Raw genomic sequence first — 19,444 nt, 5'->3', positions numbered from 1 at the left:
CCACAACACCCTCCCGGAGGGGGCAGTCTGGATATGGGCCTCAAAGGGTTTGAAATGTATGCGTGCTCTTTAACTCAGCAAATCCACTTGAAAGAATTCATGGGATTATTTATGGACAAGGAAATTCATTAGGGTTATTTACAATAATGAAAAGAATTGGGAACAAATTCTGTGTTCAAATTTTTCAGTAGTGAAGGGTTGGCTAACTCGGCTCCTCAGCCAATAAAAGTCACATTGTAGCAAAGTATCTACATATGTTTTAAAAAAAAAATGCTTGTTACATACCTATGGAAGGCTAAGAAAAAAATGTCTAATGTTTTCTTTGTGAATTTATGAAAAAAAGGCATAGGAAAAAGATTTGTAAAAATGATACTAAAGCCCAGTCGTGGTGGTGGCGCACGCCTTTAATCCCAACTCTTGGGAGGCAGAGGCAGGCAGATCCCTGCGAGTTCGAGACTAGCCTGGTCTGTAGAACTAGTTCCAGGACAGCTAGGGCTGTTATACAGAGAAACCCTGTTTCAACAAATAAACAAACAAACAAACAAACAAACAAAATGAGACTAGAAATAGTCAAGGTGGACAGTGGGATTAAAATATCTTCCAAAGAGACTAGGGATATGGATCACTAGGTAGAGCTCAGTCCCCTGAACCACATAAGCCGGGCATAGCACACGCCTGTAAACCCTGTATTTGGGAGGTGGAGGCAGAGGATCAGAAGTTCAAGGTCATTTTCAGCTACATAAGGAATTCTAGGCCAGCCTGCTATGCAAGAAAAGAAAATTACATTTTCTCCCTGTTTATTTGTGTTTTCTGAATTTTCTATAACAAATACATGCTGTGTACATAGGAAGAGGCAAATAATTGTGTACTTTGCGAAAGGAACGAGAGTGCGCTGGGGTGGAAGGACTCGCAGAGCCTAACAGGCTAGATGGAATCTGAAGTCAGAGTTTAGGAAAAAGCCCCTATCCCAGCTTCCCTCCCCAGGACCCTCCCAAGAGAGACATTCGTAAATAAAATGAATGAACTCAGCTCTTTTTATTTTTAATTACAACTTGCCCAGTAATCACCATAATCGCTTGTCTCTGGCTCGTGTTTATTCAGTCACTAGGCATCTATTGAGTACCTACCCGGACAGCAGATCCATGAGAGACACAATGGACCCCCAAAACTGACCTGTACCCAAAGAGAACCTCAAGACAAAGACTAAAGCCCAGGCAAGGTAGGGGACAAGTATATGGTCGCCATTTTCTTAGGGAGCGCTTGCTATGCACGAAATACTTCGTAATGATTTAGGGGTTTTCATTTGTTTGTTATTTAGATCTCAACCAAATGTGAAGGAGCTGGATCTGGGGGTTTGCACCCTAATCCTAGAACTGGGGAGGCTGAGTCAAAAAGATCCTTAGAGTTTAAAGCCAGCCTAGTGTACCTCAGAAATGCCAGGCCAACCGGGATGACACCATAGCAAGACACAAACAAATGAAACATAAGTGGAGAAGCAGGCATGTTCTGGCTTCTTCTCCCAGCACTCCCAGTGCATCTCAGACCCAGTACATCTCAGACCCAGCAACCCTGGTGCATCTCAGACTCAGTGCCCCTGGTGAATCTCAGACCCAGCACCCCTGGTGCATCTCAGACCCAGCGCCCCTGGTGCATCTCAGACCCAGCGCCCCGGTGAATCTCAGACCCAATCTCTCTGGCTTCTGAGTGCAGACAGAAGGTAGAGGAGATTCTTGCACTCTTGGTTAAGTCAAGGAGTGACTTTTGTTAACTTGTTGCCCACGCAGCAGGTGCTAAGGGACTCAGAAGTCTTGGGAAATTTGTTCTTTGTGCTTTGGTGTCCTCTTCTGTAGAGTGGGTGTTACATTCATCATTATAACTCCCTCTTGCTGTTGCTGTATGGGACTGGTGCAACAATTCAAGTGTTCCCTGACACATAGTAACCACTTGATAAACATTGGCTGATGTAGGGGCAGGTTTTGCTTTCAATCCTTACAGAGGATTAGATACCAGAAAACAGTGAGGGACACCTTCCCTCACTGTGACACCTTCCAAGGCTTTGCTAATCATACCAGCAGAGGCTGGCTTAAATTTGTTTGTTTCATAATCAATTATTCAGACCCAGTGTTTGGCTCCTGAGCCTCAGAGATAAAGACATAGTCTTGGTTCAGTCGGGGCAGTGTGTGTATGGGGGACGTCTCCCTAGAGACTTAGAAATGGGATAGGCTCTTGATTACAAACATTCCACCCAGAGGGCAGCAGGGCCTGTCCAGTTTCCTCTGCTATGACACAGGCCTCCAGAGCCACCCCTACTCCCAGCCCACTGTGGACTCCAGCGAAATACCAGAGAGTAGAAACCCAGGTCGGGTCACGTCATCCACCGACACCTCCTCAATTGTACTTGATCAACTATCTTTGCTCCTGCAAACCTTGTTTTTGGTTCTTCCTAGTCATTCTTCCCCCAAGCAGATTCTTCAAGGCACGGACTGACTCACCGGGAAGGGCCTATCATATCCCAAGCACTATCACGGTATCAAGGAGACCAAGAGTCACCAAGTCCCTGTCTGCAGGATGCTTCCATTCCAGCAAGGGGAGCCAGGAAGGAATCAGACATCAGTGTAAAATCATTGGATAGCCACAAACAGGGGAAAGCAACAGAGAAAAGCCAAGAGCTACCGCAGGAGGAAGTGGCAGAAGGTGGCTGACATGGTCCGTGGGAGTCCATGAGGATCCTGCTCCCCACAAAATGAGCTGTCCAGGCAAGGGGAGCCAGGGTCCTGAGGTGGAGACAACCTGGTGTTTCCTAGAATGGAGGATGTCAGTGTGACCGAGAGGGAAGGCACAGGAAGGTGAAGCCAGAGCAAGCAAGGGTCGGATCCTGAAAGACTTTGCTATAGGAAAAGAGTTGGGGTTTCATTGTAAGGAATGTTCCAGGAAATGGCTTTTGGGGGGGGGGCAGCAAGAAAATCAGTGAAAAGAGCAACTGAGCTCAGCACCTCTTGGGAATTAGGGTGTGTGACAGACTTAGCAAGGCAGGAGCAAGCCAGGGAGGCCTCTGGCTGAGTTGGGAACCTACTTCTAGAACACAACACTGTCTCCTGGCTCCTTCTATTTGTTCCTGTTGCAAGTTGGACTTGGGGAGGTGTTGAGACCCAACTGGAACTTTCCCTGTTAACTTCCTCTGGTAACCTCCTGCCCTCTGCCGAGATGCTGGCCCCACACACAGGGAAGGCTCCCACTGAGGAAGTTGGAAGACCCTTGGGAGAGGGTGGCAGAGCTCCTGAGGGGAAAATGGACTGGAGAATAAGTGGGTAAATGAAAGTTTTGTGGGTGAGGTAGGTTGGTGAGGTTGAGAGGAAGGTGGGAAGGAGTGTATATGTGGTAGGGACGCTTCTAGTGGCAAAGGGGTTAAGCCCAATGATGGGCAGGTGGGTCTGATGATGACATAGAAAGACCAGCCAGGTCTAGATCGTTGTCCAGTTCAGTTCTGTCTCCCACTGTGGGCCGTTTGGACTCAGTAAACACATACTAAGAGAATGGATAAGCAAAGGACCGCTCCTGGAGGAAAAAAGAACCAAACCGACAGAGGACAAGAAGGGATGGAGAGAAAACAGGAAGGAAGGAGAAGTACTGGATGTCCCCAGGAGCAATGACAATTACTGGCACTTACCGATCAATATCTTGGCCCAAGCCAAGGCCGTTTTCCTACATTAACTTACTTCAGTCCCTCAACACTCCCAGGCAGAACATACTATTGTTATCCCCATTTCACTGCTGAGCCAACTGAGGCACTGAGAGGTCAAATGTCTCCTTCAAGGTCACCCAGTTGGTGAGTGGCTGGTGTCTGGCCGTTAATGGCTTCTTGGTGCTCATGTGTTGCCGCAGGAGTGAATGAACAGGGGCCCTCATCTAAAGTTAGAAGGCCTACCTGCCACCTCTCCCATGATAGTGGTTCCCGTTTTCCCCTCTGTGGGCTGGCAGGATTGAGCTGGAGATCTCTGGGTGGCATGGTGTTCGCCTGTGTTCACCAGACACAGGTATCTCAGAGATGCTGGGTGAGTAAAATCCCTGGGGACGTGAGGAGACCCTTGGATAGGACCGCAGAGGAGAGAGTTAGGCCCAGGATCTGTTGTGACTGCAAATGATTCCTGCCAAATCTTGGGATGAGGAGGGGAGACAACAAAATGAACCAAAGAGGTGTCCAAAGCCCCAAATCTGGCTTTTGTGGGCTAACAGATCTGGACATATTCTTCGTAGTGGGAGCTGGCATTTTTTGCAGCTAGTTCATTTTCCAGAAAGCGTGACTCCAGCTGTCACTTAGCATAGTATCTAAAGAGTGTGAGACACCTCATGGCCTTGGTCTAAAGGCTTTGTTTGGGGACTCCATCACCTCAGGGCCAGAGAGGCATAGAGCCCTCAGACTCTGGCCATTTGCCTCTGGACCAATGAACTTTTAGCTTGCGGCATGGCATGGAACACATCACAGCAGATGCCCTTCCCAGCGATTGCCATGCAAGATGTGAGGTCAGGAGACTTGAGCAAAAGCTTTACAGGGTAGCCTTCGATCCCCAGCCGATAGCATGTTTTAGCCGCTTGCGGTACCTTTTAGTGCAACCTGCTGTGTAAATCACATCTCAGAGCCTACCTAGGTCATTCTTTGCATTTCTATCCGTTTATCCAATGCATCATTCACCTACTTAGTACCACTGTGGTCAGTTTTTCACTCGCCTTGCCTTCTGGGGTCCTCCTTCTTTTCTTTCATGTCTCATTTTTCTTTCCACCCTGAATTTCTGTGGTAGGAAAAATGGGTACCATCCTTGGTTCCATGCTGGGGTGTGGTGGCCTGTCTGGGAAAGGCAGGAGCTAGGCTATAGGGCCCCATGACCCATGTCCAGGTTGACAGCTAACTCAAGCGCCCCCCCTCCCAGTATGCTAGCATGCAAGGTGTCCTTCAAGGGAAGCTGTCACCTTCCTCTGGGCCAAGGGATCGTTTCTCCCAGCACACTCAGCTTTCGTCGTGGATCTTTTCACTCTGTAATATTACTGTTTTAATGTACACGATTTGCCCTCCTCCCACGCACACAGTAAGGTCGTTCTGCACGGCCTATCTTGCTCACTTAAGGATTTATTTCTTGCATTAGGGACTAAATGAAAACCCCCCCTTGCAGAGAGTAAGTGCAAAGAAAATATCAAACCGGGAAGGTTCCATTCAACACTTCTAACAATCTGACTTGCAAAAAAAAGAGCCAGTTTTTATTGAAAAAGTGGGAATCAAACTCGGGGTATCAAAGGGCTCAGAATACTGGAAAGTAACGCACCCTGTCCCTTTCTCTCTTCTGTCCCAGTCTCAACTCCATTCAGAGGGTGTAGAAATCTTCCGGAATTGCAAAAGGGAGTAGCGCGCTCTGATGCTGCTTCTCAGGCCGATCTCGCCGCGCGCATACGCGGAGTCCTGCCTGAGCAGTGGGTGGGAAGAATGTAAGAGGGGAAGGTCTGGGGGTGTGAGGGTGGAGCGGAGCCCGGCCCCGCGATCCGTCCCGGGTTTTGCATGCCACCCACTCGCCCGTTCGGCCGCGGAGAATTCCATAATCACAGCGGGCGAGAGCGGAGACTGGGAGCGAAAAATCCGGGATCCGGCAACTTTGGTCGCGCATGCGCGCCCGCGGCGCTCCATCCCAAACACACACACATTTTTCCCCCGGACTTGGAAAGTCACCCAAAGCCGCCCCAAGTGCAGGTAAGAGACTCAGCGCTCCTTCCGCCGCGCCCCCCCCCAAGCCCTCCACCTCTACGGGCCTATCGGGGCGCTTCCCGGCTTCACCCCTGTCCCGTTGCAGCCCACTACCCCCGGGGTTGCGGCTTGCAAGCAGGGAGCGGGCGAGCGAGCGAACGACCGAGCCAGCCAGCCTGCGAGCGGCGGCTGCCACCCAACTCCGACCGTGAGGGAGGTAGGGGGCACAGAGGGCTGGCACCCCGGCGCGGAGCGGCGCGTTGCCGGCAATGGCCCGGGGAATGCCCGGCGAGCCGCTCCGGGGATGGGAGGGCTGCAGCTCCTGGAGGGTCACTTACTCCAGCAGAGGGGTCGGCGGGGTAGGGGAGAAGAGGGGGAGGTGCCAAGCACGAGTACAGGACTTTGCAACTAGGGTGGGGGCGCCTTCCGCGCTGTGGGCTGGGGGGCGCAGGTGCTTGCCAATACTGGGTGATCATTTCTTCTCCCACGCCGCCCCCTCCAGCTGCAGGGGGGTCGTGAGCTGTCTTGAGAGGAGAAGGGAGGCAGGGGTGAGGGGTTCCTGGGGTGACTTTGCAAGACTTTGCCCAGGGGAAGGGATGGGTGGGGATCTCCTCCAGCCGGCTCTTGTGCCCCGACACCGGGGTGTGTATGTTGCGGGCAGAGGTTGACAGTGTTCGCGTAGGCGCAGGGTGCCAAGGAGAGTCCGAGTGGGAAAACGAAGGCAAGAGGGATCTTGGATGGGGGGGAGCGGCGCCCCCTTTTCTATCTGTGCCTGGGAAGTTTATCTCAAGTGCGCGGCTCCAAGCGCGGCAAGTGGCGCTCCTCACTCTCAACCCCATCCCCAAGTCTCCCCGGGCTCAGGCTCGCCAGGCTGGGTACGGAGAGTCGGAGCACCGGCTCAGACCGCTCTGCGATCGGCTGGAGCTCGCCTGGGTCTGGGGAAAAGTTCCGGGAGTTGTAGCGGCTACTGTGTGTGCGGAGAGAGAAGTTGCGCCCGGGGACTTGGGACGCTGGGCAGGCAGGCCCGGTTGCGGGTGGAGCGGTGAGCTCCTGCGTTGGGGGTGAGGGGGGCCTCTCTAGGGGTAGGAGAGGATCGGGTGGGGTCGATGACCCTAGGTGGGCTGAGGAAGACCTGGGGGCTTAGCGTTTGGAGAGGAGGATCCCTAAATCCAAGGGCACAGGGCTGAAATCCGCTCTTGTTAGAGGGCAGAGAGGAGAGTAGCTTATAGGGGCATAGGGGACAGTTAAGGGGAGATGGCTGGGCCACCGGGACACTTGGGTAGAGCTTCACTGTAAAGGAGCGTCAAGCGGTGACTGACAGAGTGTCGGGGAACGGAGCTTCGAGGGGTGCGAGGGTATCGGGGGACCCGGGCAGACAGAACCATAGTCCTGGAGCTCCCGGGACAGGGGGCTGAGTCGTGCGCCCGGGGTGAGCCAGCCGGGCGGAGCGGCGGCCGGTTTATTTTTACTCGGTGGCATTTGCAGAATGTGCAGCTGATGACCGTCGGCCGCCAGGAAGTTTTGCTTTCTGTTCTTTCTCTCTCTTTCCGAAGCCAGAGCGGCCGGAGCGGGAGAGACGGGGAGCCGGGCCTGGGAGGGGAGGGGGCGGCCTCCTGGGGTGGAGAGATGCGGGTAGGGGCGCGTTGGGGCTGCGGGCAGGGGGTGCCCCGGCGCGGGCGGGCTCTGGGCCGCAGAGGAGCGGTTGAGCGAATGTCTGTCCCCAGTGTTCGGACGCTCCTCTGCGAGGGGAACAGGTGTATGCGCTGTCAATCACAGCGGGAGGGACACTTTGGGGGCGTAGATTAAAATCATAATAATAGATTTTTCTCCAGGGGGTGGGCACAGATTCTTCTTCCACGTCTTCCCCAACCGGGGTCCGGAGTTGGGGGAGGAGAGGAGTACGGCCAGGGACCGCTTCTCCCTGCTTATAAGTTTCTCCAGTTTCAGCCTTCTGCTTGCGAAGCGGGCCTGGGTGCGGCGAGAACCTCCATCCAGGCTCACTGGGAAGGGTGAAGGTGCGGGTGCCTGGATGGAAGATGTGACCAGCAGGGATAGCAGGGATAATACTCCTCCGATCCTAGCGCTCACCTAAACCTGACCGAATCTTGGGAGACTGGAGGTGTCCGTCGCCTCTCCAGTAGAGTCTAGGGGTTGCGGCCCTCAGAGTGTGTAGCTGTCCAGCCAACGCTTAGTACACTCACTGAGGTGGTGGGGTGGGGTGGGGGTAAGAGACAGGAGTAGACTCTGGGCAAAGTTGGTAAATTTAGGCCGTCTTCAAGCTGGTACAGGCGCGCGGTGAGAGCGCACAAGGGAACTGGAAAACAGATCGTCTGGTAACGTTGGTGACCCCCCCCCCCCCGTGCCCAGCCCGCGGCGCGCGTACACACACACACACACACACACACACACACACACACACACACACTCGCCGTCCTAAAGGGAGCTGTCCCGGCTGAGCAGGAGCAGCTGCGCCAGGCGTGGGGCGGGGGTAGTTGGTCCCCGGGGGCTGCGCCCTGACTGCGCTCCACGTGCCCGGAGGGGGCGCTGGGCAGATCTGCGCCGGAGCGCAAAGCGCTTGGCTTGTGCCCTGCTGGCGGCCAGGCGGAGCGTCCCGGAAGGTTCTCGCGCCCCGCACTGTCTCAGGCAATTGGAGCCACTTTCCCACTTCCCAAACTTTGGCTTTTTATTCTTTGCCCTTTACTGGAGCTCTCAGACCCTTCCTGGACTGAGAAGGGGAAACTTCTTCCGTCTAGGCAGCGTCCAGCGTATGTCTCCCCGGAACCTGATGCATCCAAAAGACACCCCCACCCCCTCTTGTTAACCACCTTAGAGGCAGTTAATGAGGGTTTATGGAGAATATTGTTGAACTTCAGTAATCAGGTTTCCAGCGATCTTATGCCTCCTGTTTAATTTATTAGACTAGTTATTTATTCTGTTGATGATAATCTGTTGCTGGTTTCTATGGAGATGTTAAACTGATCTCTTTCAGAAATCAAACTCCATATGCACTAAAACGTTTAAAGAGCCAGTACCTCCCTCTTTTCCCCCTTGCCCTTTTTGTTTTGTTTTGTTTTTTAGACTTTGCACCTTCGTGTCTTGCTCTGAGTATCAGAGCGTTTTATTTCCTTCTGACGAAGGAGAGGAGCCCGGGAGACTCCCGCTTCGTGGCAAGTACAGCTTATTATGGCTAACAGAGAGTGAAGGCTTTGATCCCCGAGTTGCGTCACCATTTAAAGCAGATCATTTCTCCGCCGATTCCCCCCCCCCCATCATAGAAGAGCAAAATTCTTTCAAGATCAAAGGGGCCAATCTGAAAAAAAAAACATTTTTTTTTTTTTAAAATAGGAAAGTCAGTTAAGTAGTCAGTCGCCTTACCCTTTATATCTGCTCCCCTTGTGTTTGGATGATTTCTGAAATAAGAAAAACAAAGCTCAACTCATTTTTCATTTTTATTAATAGTTTATCTTGCTCCCCCTAATTTAGAGAGAAGTTCAAAGTTAGATTTCTCTGGCTGTGGGGGCTGAGGAATATTTCCTTTCTTTGAGACCCTGACCATCTGTTTGGGGAATTTTGCCTCTGGGAAGAGCAAAAGTGTTTCCACTCAGAGTTAATAGAGTGCTTTAATTTTTTTCCCCTTCTTTTTGGGAAGTAGTCACCCAAAATTTTTAACTCCTATTTTTTCTTGCTTTTTAAGAGACTATCGGTGACCTCTGAGTGGTGTCTAAAAGTATCTCAACTTTTCCTCCATTTCTCCTCAGTTCAGTTTTTTTTTCCTGTAGATTTGTGACTTTGGTGGTCATGGTGTGGGGGGCTGTCAGTGAATTAACAAAGTGAAGCAGGAAAAAATCATCTTGATTGGTGACATTCTGAAAAATTGCAAGCCTACTCTGGCTCCGATATTTATCACGCTGACAGATATGATACAAAGCGATTGCATTTCGTGATGATCCTCGGGGACTAAGTTGTAGGTAAAACCGTTTAATGCATTTTTAATATTAAAGTAAGACCTAGGTTCCATTTTCTTGGAGGTGGGGGGAATGGATGTCCCTCTCCAGAGCTGGTGCTCTCTGAGTAGTCTGTTCAGTTGGACCCCCCTCTTACATTTCCATTTACTTTGTATGTGTTGTGGGGGGGGGTGAGCCACACACAGGGCACTTGGCTTTCATAAATAAATTTATATCTGGCCAAAAGGCCCAGTACTAAATAAGAGCTCACTTAAAAAAATAATAACCACCAAGACACCACCCCTGCTATAGGAAATAAAACAAGCAATACTTGCCCCCCCTTTCTCTTTTCAGTGGGCTTCTTTCGGAGAGGGGGGCAGTGGCTGTTGCTTTTCAGTCCACAGGAGGGAGGGGAGCCAGACCTGTTATTTCCCTCTTTGCTATATTTTAAATTTTTGTTTGATTTGGATTGCAAACAGAGCAGAGGCTTAGGAGTAAAAAGAGCACTGTGGCTTTAAACTCAGGAGTTTGCATATTCTCCTTGTATCTTTCCCCTTTGCTAATTATTGTGTTGTTTTCAGAGCAAATATGTCATATCCATGGCGACCGGGCAGGTTTATTGTCTTTCTGAAGCAATAGCTCACATAAGTAATTAATGACTTTCTTTTTTTTCCTCTGGCTTAGGTTAAACAGATCATTCAAGGAAAGTCATCTCTCTCTCTCTCTCTCTCTCTCTCTCTCTCTCTCCCCTTGTTTTTTCTTTTCTTTTTCTTTTTTTTTAAGCTCAGTAACATAAGAACATGAGTTAGAACAAGAAAATACTCGAGTTAAGAAGTCAACAGCTTATTTCGCCCAGATTCTTTCAAAGGCTGAAATGTCAGCTGCAGACCTAGGCTCTGCCATCTCCCACCCCTGAGCAGTGCAGCCCATGCGTGGGCTGGCAGCCTCCTGGAAGGCTGTGCACAGGGAGCCCTGGAAGTGTGGGCACTAGGGTCGGGGTGGGGGGCGCTGAAGGATCTGCTTTTCAGGCTGGGGGGGGGGCACAGCAGTCCAAAATGAGTATTTCTCCTGTATTTAGCAGAATTTAATTAAACTGTTTACAGAAAAGAATTAATGAGTTGGCAGTAATATGCCCCCCTCCTCTTCCTCGGTCTGGTTAATTGGAAGGACCAAGTTTTTCTTTCCTATCCACCTTCAAAACCCTCTGGCCTTTGTCTTAAGTGATTTTTCCTGGAAAACTAGGTTTTGGAATCCCCTCAGGTTAATATTTTAACAAGATAGAGTTTGGGTTTTTCTTTTCTATTTTCCTGTTAGACTTCCAACTCAAAGCTAATTCCATCTACCCTCACCTTCGGCTGATCAGAACTTGGATATTGTAACATTTTTTTCTTTCCTTTCTTTTTCTTTCTTTCTTTTTTTGTGGGAGAGAGGGCCCTTTTAGCATGTCAACTTGCATGGATGACAAGGCTCCTCCAGCACAGGGTGACAGCGTTAGGAGGGCAGACACCATCCTTTCTCTTTCTTCAACCGGCACCTTGCATCCTCTGCCTGCTTCACATGGACCTTGCTAGTGAGAATCCTTATGACGTCGGCTTTTAACTTCAGAAATACGTTAGGTTTTCTCCAGGCCAGCTGCTCTTTCGCCTTCCCCAGTTACATTACTCACCCTTGCTCTGTCTTCCTCGCTTCTTTTAAACATTTCACAGAGAGCCAAGGGTTTGCGTGTGCCTTTCCAAAGGGGGGGGGACAGACGGAGAGAGAGGAAGTCGTGTTGTCCTCAGACACGATCTCAAAGAATACCTGCGTCCTTCTGAACTAGTGCAGAAAGGCTTGGAGTCGGTGGGAAGACTCTTTAGGCTTTTGGCATTGACAATAAAAATATAAAGAAGAGAGATTTATTTGGCATCTGGTTTCTGAAGAGGAGAAGAGAAGGCCAGGCAAGCCTGATGCTGAGACTCCAGTAGAGCTATAATTGAGCCCGTAACCTCTTGATGTCTATATCAGAGAAACAGGCATGAGCAGAGGGAACGGGTTGAGGCAAAAAAGCCTGCTGGAGGAGCTGGGGGCAGAGGCACAGGGAGAGGGAGATAGATTTAATTTATAGACATTTTAAAAACTGTAATTTCATTAGGATCTGCTCTTCCCTTTCTCTGAAGGGCAGCCCGGCAGACCGATAAGGCCCGTCCTTCTGCCCGGGATGCGTGTGTGGTTTGCTGGGCGCAAGTCTCGGTGTCCTTGCCAGCTCTGAGTTCTTCTGGTTTCTTCTCTTCCCACTGGCTGCTGCCTTCTTCCATCTCACACTAAAACCCCCAGTAGCTAAAAGTCAGGTGTGGCTCTGGCTGCCCTGGGATCTCCCCTCTGGTGCCATGCTCTTTAGAGAGCCGGTCTGTCTACTGCCTAGGTAGTGGCATCTCTGTGCCTTCCATCTGTCACCCGGCTGCCCGTGGTTCCAGGGGCAATAGTCCCCTGGAGGAGGAGGACAGTCCCCACCTCATTCCCCATGAAGTTCACCAAGTTAAGTAGCTTTGGTTCTGAGGCCACGGCTGGCGGGGGTGGGGGAAGCTAAAGTCTCTCATAAATTCTGCAAAAATTAACCAGCCACTTAAGAGCTGCATGTTAAAGAGGTTTCTGCAGGCAAGCTGCCCCCACACCTGTCCAAAGTCTGGCGGAGTGAGGGGCGGCCTGCCCTGTGAGAGGAGAAGGGGGCTCGTCTCCTAAAATCACAGTTGAAGGTAACTATAGAGAGGACGGAGAGAGCTGGACTGTGGGATATGAATCCTCAAGTGCCCTTGGTCCATGCTATTGGGGAACCCCTGGGGCCCCCCTTTTGATCTGGTGTGTCTTCTGTGGAGAAGACATGTAGGGAAAGAGACGGGGGGGGGCTGGTAGAGGGAGAAAGGGGGAGAGAGAAGAGAAATTGAGAGAGAGAGAGAGAGAGAGAGAGAGAGAGAGAGAGAGGCACATAGCTCCTTCGGAACTCATTATCATTCTTAATAAGTCTTAAGGAATACAGAGAAGCATTGAGTGTAAATGCTGGGTAATCCTAACACTTCTCAAGGTGAGAGGAGTCTTGAGGACACAGGAAAGAGACAGCAGCAAGGGAGGGGATTGAAGTGGGGGACTAGAGGCCCAGGCTACAGGAGGTTCCTTATAAGACCTGGAAGTTGGGGTTGGGGGCATCCCAAGATGTCTGGGATGGGAGGGGTAATCTGAGTAAACACAAAGGGGGTCTTTAAGACAGGTTGTTTTCTGGAGAAGGGAGCAGGGGTGATGACAACAGCCATCTTGCTCGGAAGGTGTGGGCAGGGGCCACAGGGCCTTTGCTTCCTCCTGGGCTAGTACTTACGTAGGTCTCAGGCTCCCGGAGGAGATCCAGGCTGGGGGCAGGGGCTGGTAGAAGGGGCTTGAAGGGGCTTGTCTCATTCCATACCCCTGCTTCCAATCCCTTAGGATTCCCCAGCCATAGCTGTTCTAGGAAGCTGGATGGACAGAGTGGCGGCCAGAGCTCAACTCTGGACACTAGGTGGCTTAGAGGATCTATGAGGCTCACGGAGCAGCCAGCAGAGAACTGGCTTGCTCTCTGCTCTCAGCTGGTGGGCTCCACTGTGCGTTAGCTCTCCCTGCTCACTGCCAGGCAGCCCTGATGGCAGGCAGGAGGCAGTGGGCACCGGACCAGGGGCATGGCCCAGCTCAAGGGCTGGCCTTGCTCTGATCAGTCTCCGAGCACAGCAAGGATAAACTGGGGGCAGATTCCAAAGGAAGCCGCCAGCTAGGGACGCACACCAGCAGGGAAAATGGGAGTCTAGGCAGTGTTCTCTCCTTATTCCTGCCTTAGCTACAAGGCACCCTGAGCTTCGGATAGGTCTCTGGGATGTACATAGCCCTCAGTGAGAAGTCTCTTAATATAAAAAAATCTCATAATCATAAATATCGCTTATACTTTGAGGGGTCTCAGATCTTATAAACCCGGCCTAAGAACCCTCCAGGGCCCTTGGCTCTGGCAGGCTGCTTTCTAGTTGTCAGGGATGGGGCAGCAGTAGGGAGGAGGCAGAGTGTTCCTCACCTCCATTTCTGCCTACCTCAGCCCTGGGAGAGGAGGATGCTTCAAACTGTCACAAGGGGGACCCCGTCGGTGGAGCCAGGCTCTGTGGAACCAAACTGTGCTTGGTCGGGCGGATGCGCCAGGTCAGGTCACATGCGGCTTTCCCTGGCCCTGCTTATGTTCTCTGGGCTTCCTAGGCCTAGATCTCCAGAAGGTCTTAGCCAAGGTCGTGTACCCCGCTGGTGGTGTACTCTGGGGAGAGAGGTGGGCATGATCGTGAGCGCAGTTCAGGTTTTACCTCCCATAGTGTGCTGGAAAAAAAATAATAAAAAACCCCAAACTAAACTGTCTCTTTCCTTTGGAAGGCAACTCCTGGGGAGCTTACAGAGTGTGCGTGGGAGTTTGAGGTGAAGGCTGGTGACTGAGCTGGCGTGAAGTCCACAGGGAGCAGCTTGGGTTAATGGCGGGTAGATTCTGCCTTTCTGTTGTTAAAGAGCAGTAATGGCCAAATTGCATGCCCCGTGAGTGCTTCGCCAACGAGATTTACAGAAAGAAGGCTGTATTGTGTCTCTGATGCTGGGTGGGTGAGTTCGTGTGTGCGTGTGTGTGTGGTGTGGTATGTGTGTTTGTGTAGTGTGGCGTATGTATGCATATGTGTGTGTGGTGTGTGTATGTGTTTATGGTGTGTGTATGTGTTTATGTGTGGTGTGTGTGTGGTGCGGTATGTGTTTTTGTAGTGTGGTATATGTATGCATGTGTGTGTGGTGTGTGTGTATGTGTGTTTATGGTGTGTGTATGTGTTTATGTGTGATGTGGAATGTATGTTTGTGTAGTGTGGTATGTATGTGTGTGTGTGGTGTGTATGTGTATGTGATTATACGAGAAGAAGGGGTGGGAGACAGCGTTCTGCCAGGCCTGGCACCCTTCCCCAGCACTAATTGCTGGCAGAGTACCCACAGGGGCTGTGCCAGCATCTCAGCCGCCCCCCTCGCCCCAGGGAGCTCAGCTGTACAGCTTGCTATGCGAGGGCCATTTCCGGGCCCACTAGTCCTGGGGTTCCTTGGGAATTTTGGGGGAATCTGATTCTTGGGGAGATGGTGAATCACAAGCCTGCCTCTCTGGCTGAGGAGAGAGAAGAGTGAGACACACGAGCCTGGCTGCCTACTTCCCTGTCATTCTGAGCTCTGGTCTCTGTGTCTACTTAGGGGCTCACGAGGCACGGCTGGTGTGTTTAGGCTTTAAGCTACTCCGTTCAAATTCTGGCACTATACAGTACCACTGTGATCTTCGGTAAATCACATGGTCTCTTTGGGCCTCAGTTTCCTGTCTTGTCAAATGCCTTTGACCTTCTTGCCTTTGCTGGGTTGTCTTGACAGTCAGCTGGGTTCCTAGCTGTGAATGTCCTTTGAAAGTAATTAAATGTAATGAAGAATTTATCATGGTCATGTTGTCGAGTGCAGGATGTCCCCAATGTCAGACGAGCCAGTTATATGTGATCTGGTATGTGTCTCTAAGGGACCCCTGTTGAGTTCCATTCCAGAAAGTGCCTGGGCACAGACTTTGGTCCTGGGGGCTGTGCGTTTGTGTCAGATGGGCACAGATCCTGGCCGGTGGGGTGTTTGCTGATTGGGACAGGACATGGGAGATGGAAGGACAGGGGCAGACCCAGGAACTGGCCCTGGGCACTCTGTTTGTGGAGAGAGCCTGTGGATTGAAAAGATGGGATGCGGAGCCCAGCTGAGCTGAATGCAAATCCTGCTTTTCTCACTTGGGCAGATTAATTCTCTGATCTGTTGATTCCGTGTTCTGTAAAATGGGACTGGGATTCCCTCGCGGAGTCACGGTGATGGTTAGGAGACGCGACAGTGTGCATAGCTGACACAAGCTGAGGGGCCGCTTGAGTTTTATGCCACAGCAGGCACCCTTGCGTGGGCCTGTCTTGGCATTCCAGTCCTGGGAGCGGACTAGAAAGGCCGGGAAGAAAGGCAGCAGGCATGGAGTCAGTGACCTGAGGAGGTAAGGGTGGGGGGTGCTGGAGGGGCGGGGGGCACTTATGGAAGATGGGGTGTATGAAACCCCATCGGCCTCTCCCATTTCACTGTGCTATGCCAAAACACCCCGGTTCTTGTTTCACTATCTGAGATCTGGAGCAGGTTAATTTCCATGACGAACGCCAGGCCGCGGGCTTGGAGGGTTTATCTAATTAAACTGATGCTTTTTGCTAAGAAAGAAGAAGAGGGAAGGGGGAAGGGAAGGAGGAGAAAGCACACAGTAGGAAGGGAAGGAAGAAAGGAAGGGGGAAGGAAGGGGAAGGAAGAAAGGATGGACAGTATGCTGATGGAGTTAGGAGCCTGCTGGCAGGCCATGTTTTCTTTTCCTTCCTGTCTTCTTTCTCCCTTATTTCTAAAATAGTCTTGGACTGGAAGGGAGTAGTGGGAAGGTTTGGGGTTTGAGGTCCGAACTGGCTGATCCCTGCTCTGAGGACATTTCAGGTAGATTGAAAATCTAGGTACTCCCTAGTCACATTGGCTAGTGCTGCTGGATTGGAGAAAACACACACACACATAGACACACACATAAACACACAGACACACATGCACAAACATACACACATACACACATATACACAAACATATACACACATATACACATAAACACACATACAGACACACATACACCCAAATACACACATAGATGCATAGATACACACATACACACAAACTTACACACATACAGACACACAGACACAGACACACATTCAGATACACACAGAGCTACACTCACAAACATACACACAAATACAAACACATACACAAACACACACACACACACATACTCACACACAACATTTACATCACAGAAAATTCCATCTGTGCTAGGACTAAATGCAGGAGCCCCCAGGGGACAGTAATGGAGACAGAGTGAGGGGAGGTTCAGAAGGGACATGTCCAGCTATCTGAGAGGACTTTGGACTTGGAGTCATGGTCTCTGTAGTGGAGGTCCACCTTCTCATATGATCCTTCCTGGCATGCTCCTGCTTTCTCTCTCGCTAGTCTGGAGCTAGGTGGAGTAAACCTTAGATTCTTCTCCTGCCTGTGACCTCTGTGGCCTTGGAAGGGCATTATCTGTAGAAGTGGACTCACGGTATACAGAGCCCACCATGTTGGGGTCTGTGGCCATTAACTGAAGTCACATAGGAGGCAACTTGTGGAGCCAAGCACGCAGTTAGCATTAAAAAACAAACGGGGGTTGTTGACTGACTGGCAAGATGGCTGAGCTGTAAAGACACTTTCTGCCAAAGTCCGATGAACAGAGAGTTCAGCTCCCAGGATCCACATGATGGAAAGAGGACACCAACTTCTGTAAATTGTCTCTCAGCTCAATATGAATGTTATGGTGTGCATATGCCCTTCCACAAAGCAATGTTAAAAAAAAAATAGAGTCGCCATGATAATTATAAAATAGGAGTCACCATAATCATTATCATTTTCTTCATAATAGGTATTGACTGCCACGTTCATAGAGACACTCCCTTATCAAATGCTGATTTATCCACAAACCCCATTTTCTAAAATAAATTTAAATAAGAACCTCCACCAAATCCCTGCTTCCTGGGTACCTAATTTAGGTTCTGTCTTTCCAGCCATCCCTTCGTTCTTTTTGTAGGACAATTTAGAGTTTCCTAGCGTGAACCCAATTCCATTACTTGAGAGGTGAATTCTCTTCACTTCAAACTTACTAAGCATGCGTGTGCGCACACGCGTGAACGTGCGAGCTCACATGAACTTGAGTGTACATACATACAACTTCCCGATGTCCAAGCCACATTAAAAGCAAAGCAGGAAAAAAAAAAAAACCCTCCCCAAATAATTAAAATAGAAGTGTAGGTGTGAGGCTGGTGCTGTTGGATGGGTTATTTCAGGTGGGGGTGGGGGCCAGCGGCCTCGGGAGGGATGTGTGTGCTTATTCCCGGACATTGCCCAGCGTCCTGTATGCTAACATGGGGCTGAAAAGTTCCCTGCATTGTGTAGGCTCCTTCCCCCGTGAAAAGGCAATTGACTCAGTGAGTTCCGAATGGATTGAAGCTGACAGTAAACGAGGATTTGGCATGGGCAGAAAACAAGCTGCCCCTAGCCTCCACCCCTACCCCGACCTCGCCCAGGCTCACTCATCCCTCCCTAAATTCCCAATGCTTGTTTGGTTTTTAGAGGGATTTTGCAAAGAATTATGATTTCTTTTTGTATGTGTCCATATTTGCCACCGGGGTTATGCCCAGGCCTGCCTTTCTGCCAGGCATGGCCTCCCTCCTTCTCCCAAGTTGCCATCTCCCAGCCCCTTTCCGCCGTGGTGGCTCCGCCAGCGATCCCGAATGAGTTAAGGGCTGAATCCACCCTACCCCCGGCTGTACGGCTGTATGTTTGACTCTGGGTTTCTGAATGGAACGATGTGCTGTGCTCAGCATGATTGGAGACTGTCTGCCCCGGTGACCCAGCAGCCCCCACCCTGCTGGGCTGTGCCACCTTTCCTGAGATCTGCTGCTAGGTCCCAGGACCTCCTCCCAGGCAACTTGGCAAGCTGATAGCCCATCCTGCGGGGGCTTTGTCTGGTTTCCTCCCTATATCCAGCCTCTCGTTAGAAGCCTATTTGAATTTTAAGAGAAAGGGCACACCAGTTTGAGCTGGCATCAGCCCTGGTTTGAGGAGAAAGCTTCTCGCTTTGAGGGTTAGTATATGTATTCCAAAGGTCTGGCCCCTGCCACCACCCTTCTCTTCTCCAGGGTATCCATACCCATGAAACAGCCAACAGGTATTCCTGCGTCTCAGCTCTCAACAGTGGTCTCGCCACTTAAACATGTCCGAGAGCCTCTGAAGGAAACTGTTACCACCACCCTGCAGATCCCCCCGCCCCGGCCACATTCTGCATGGGTACAGTAGCAGCAATTATAGCTTTGCCCTCTAACCTTCCAAGAAAGGTGGAGAATCTTCTATCCCTGAGATGAGATGACAAGACAGAATCACTCGGACAGAATTACAAGCTATTCCTTGGGGTACATCTGCCCTCCTGTGGCTAGGGCTGCCTCCCTGGGCTCCTTTCTGGAAAGGCCAAGTGGGATCTCCTTGCTAGACCAGAGAGTAATGATTAAGTCTGTGGGTTCGAATCCCTGGCCTTTTGTTTATTGGGATTGTGACTTTGCAGTGGGCTCAGATCCGCCCCTGTGCTTTGGCGCCAGGCTGGCAGCCCATTTGACCATCTAAAGTTGTCTTTTTTTTTTTTTTTTTTTTTTTTTTGGTTTTTTGAGAAAGGGTTTCTCTGTGGTTTTTTGGAGCCTGTCCTGGAACTAGCTCTTGTAGACCAGGCTGGTCTCGAACTCACAGAGATCCGCCTGCCTCTGCTTCACGAGTGCTGGGATTAAAGGCGTGCGCCACCACCGCCCAGCTTAAAGTTGTCTTAAATGCACTTGCCAACCAAGAAAGGCAAACATACTCATCCAGCCCGAGTCCTGGGGCGAGGAACAAGGCTTTCGAGGGCCAGGGCTGTGCTCTTGGGTGCCCAGGCAGTAGTCTCTGGACTGGCCTGGACTGTTTGGCAAAGGAGGAGTCTACTCCCAGATGCTGCCGCCATCTTGGTTTTCCTTCACCTCTCCTCATAGATGGGAGCCTGGCCCTTGCCCTCCCCCAGCAGCAGGTGGCCTTTGCAGCCTGGCACCTGTTCCCGGAGGGCGGCTGCCAG

The 19,444-nt window shown here is 50.9% G+C and overlaps 1 protein-coding gene across 1 annotated transcript in view; it reads left to right on the top strand.

Moving 5' to 3' along the window:
• The first annotated feature begins 5,608 nt into the window (after window positions 1-5,608).
• The window catches only part of LOC121448256 (zinc finger protein castor homolog 1-like), a 144,598-nt gene continuing 130,762 nt past the window's right edge, over window positions 5,609-19,444 (top strand). The window contains exon 1 of the mRNA XM_041652119.1: window positions 5,609-5,734. The gene's annotated coding sequence lies outside the window, so the exon portion shown is untranslated. The remainder of the gene's footprint in view (window positions 5,735-19,444) is intronic.

Source organism: Microtus oregoni, unplaced genomic scaffold (assembly GCF_018167655.1).
Source record: "Microtus oregoni isolate MIOR12 unplaced genomic scaffold, Mior012 000005F_ref0000423, whole genome shotgun sequence".
Taxonomy (NCBI): Eukaryota; Metazoa; Chordata; class Mammalia; order Rodentia; family Cricetidae; genus Microtus; species Microtus oregoni.
The sequence above is the reverse complement of the archived record's forward strand: the minus strand, read 5'-3'. Positions and strand labels throughout refer to the sequence as shown.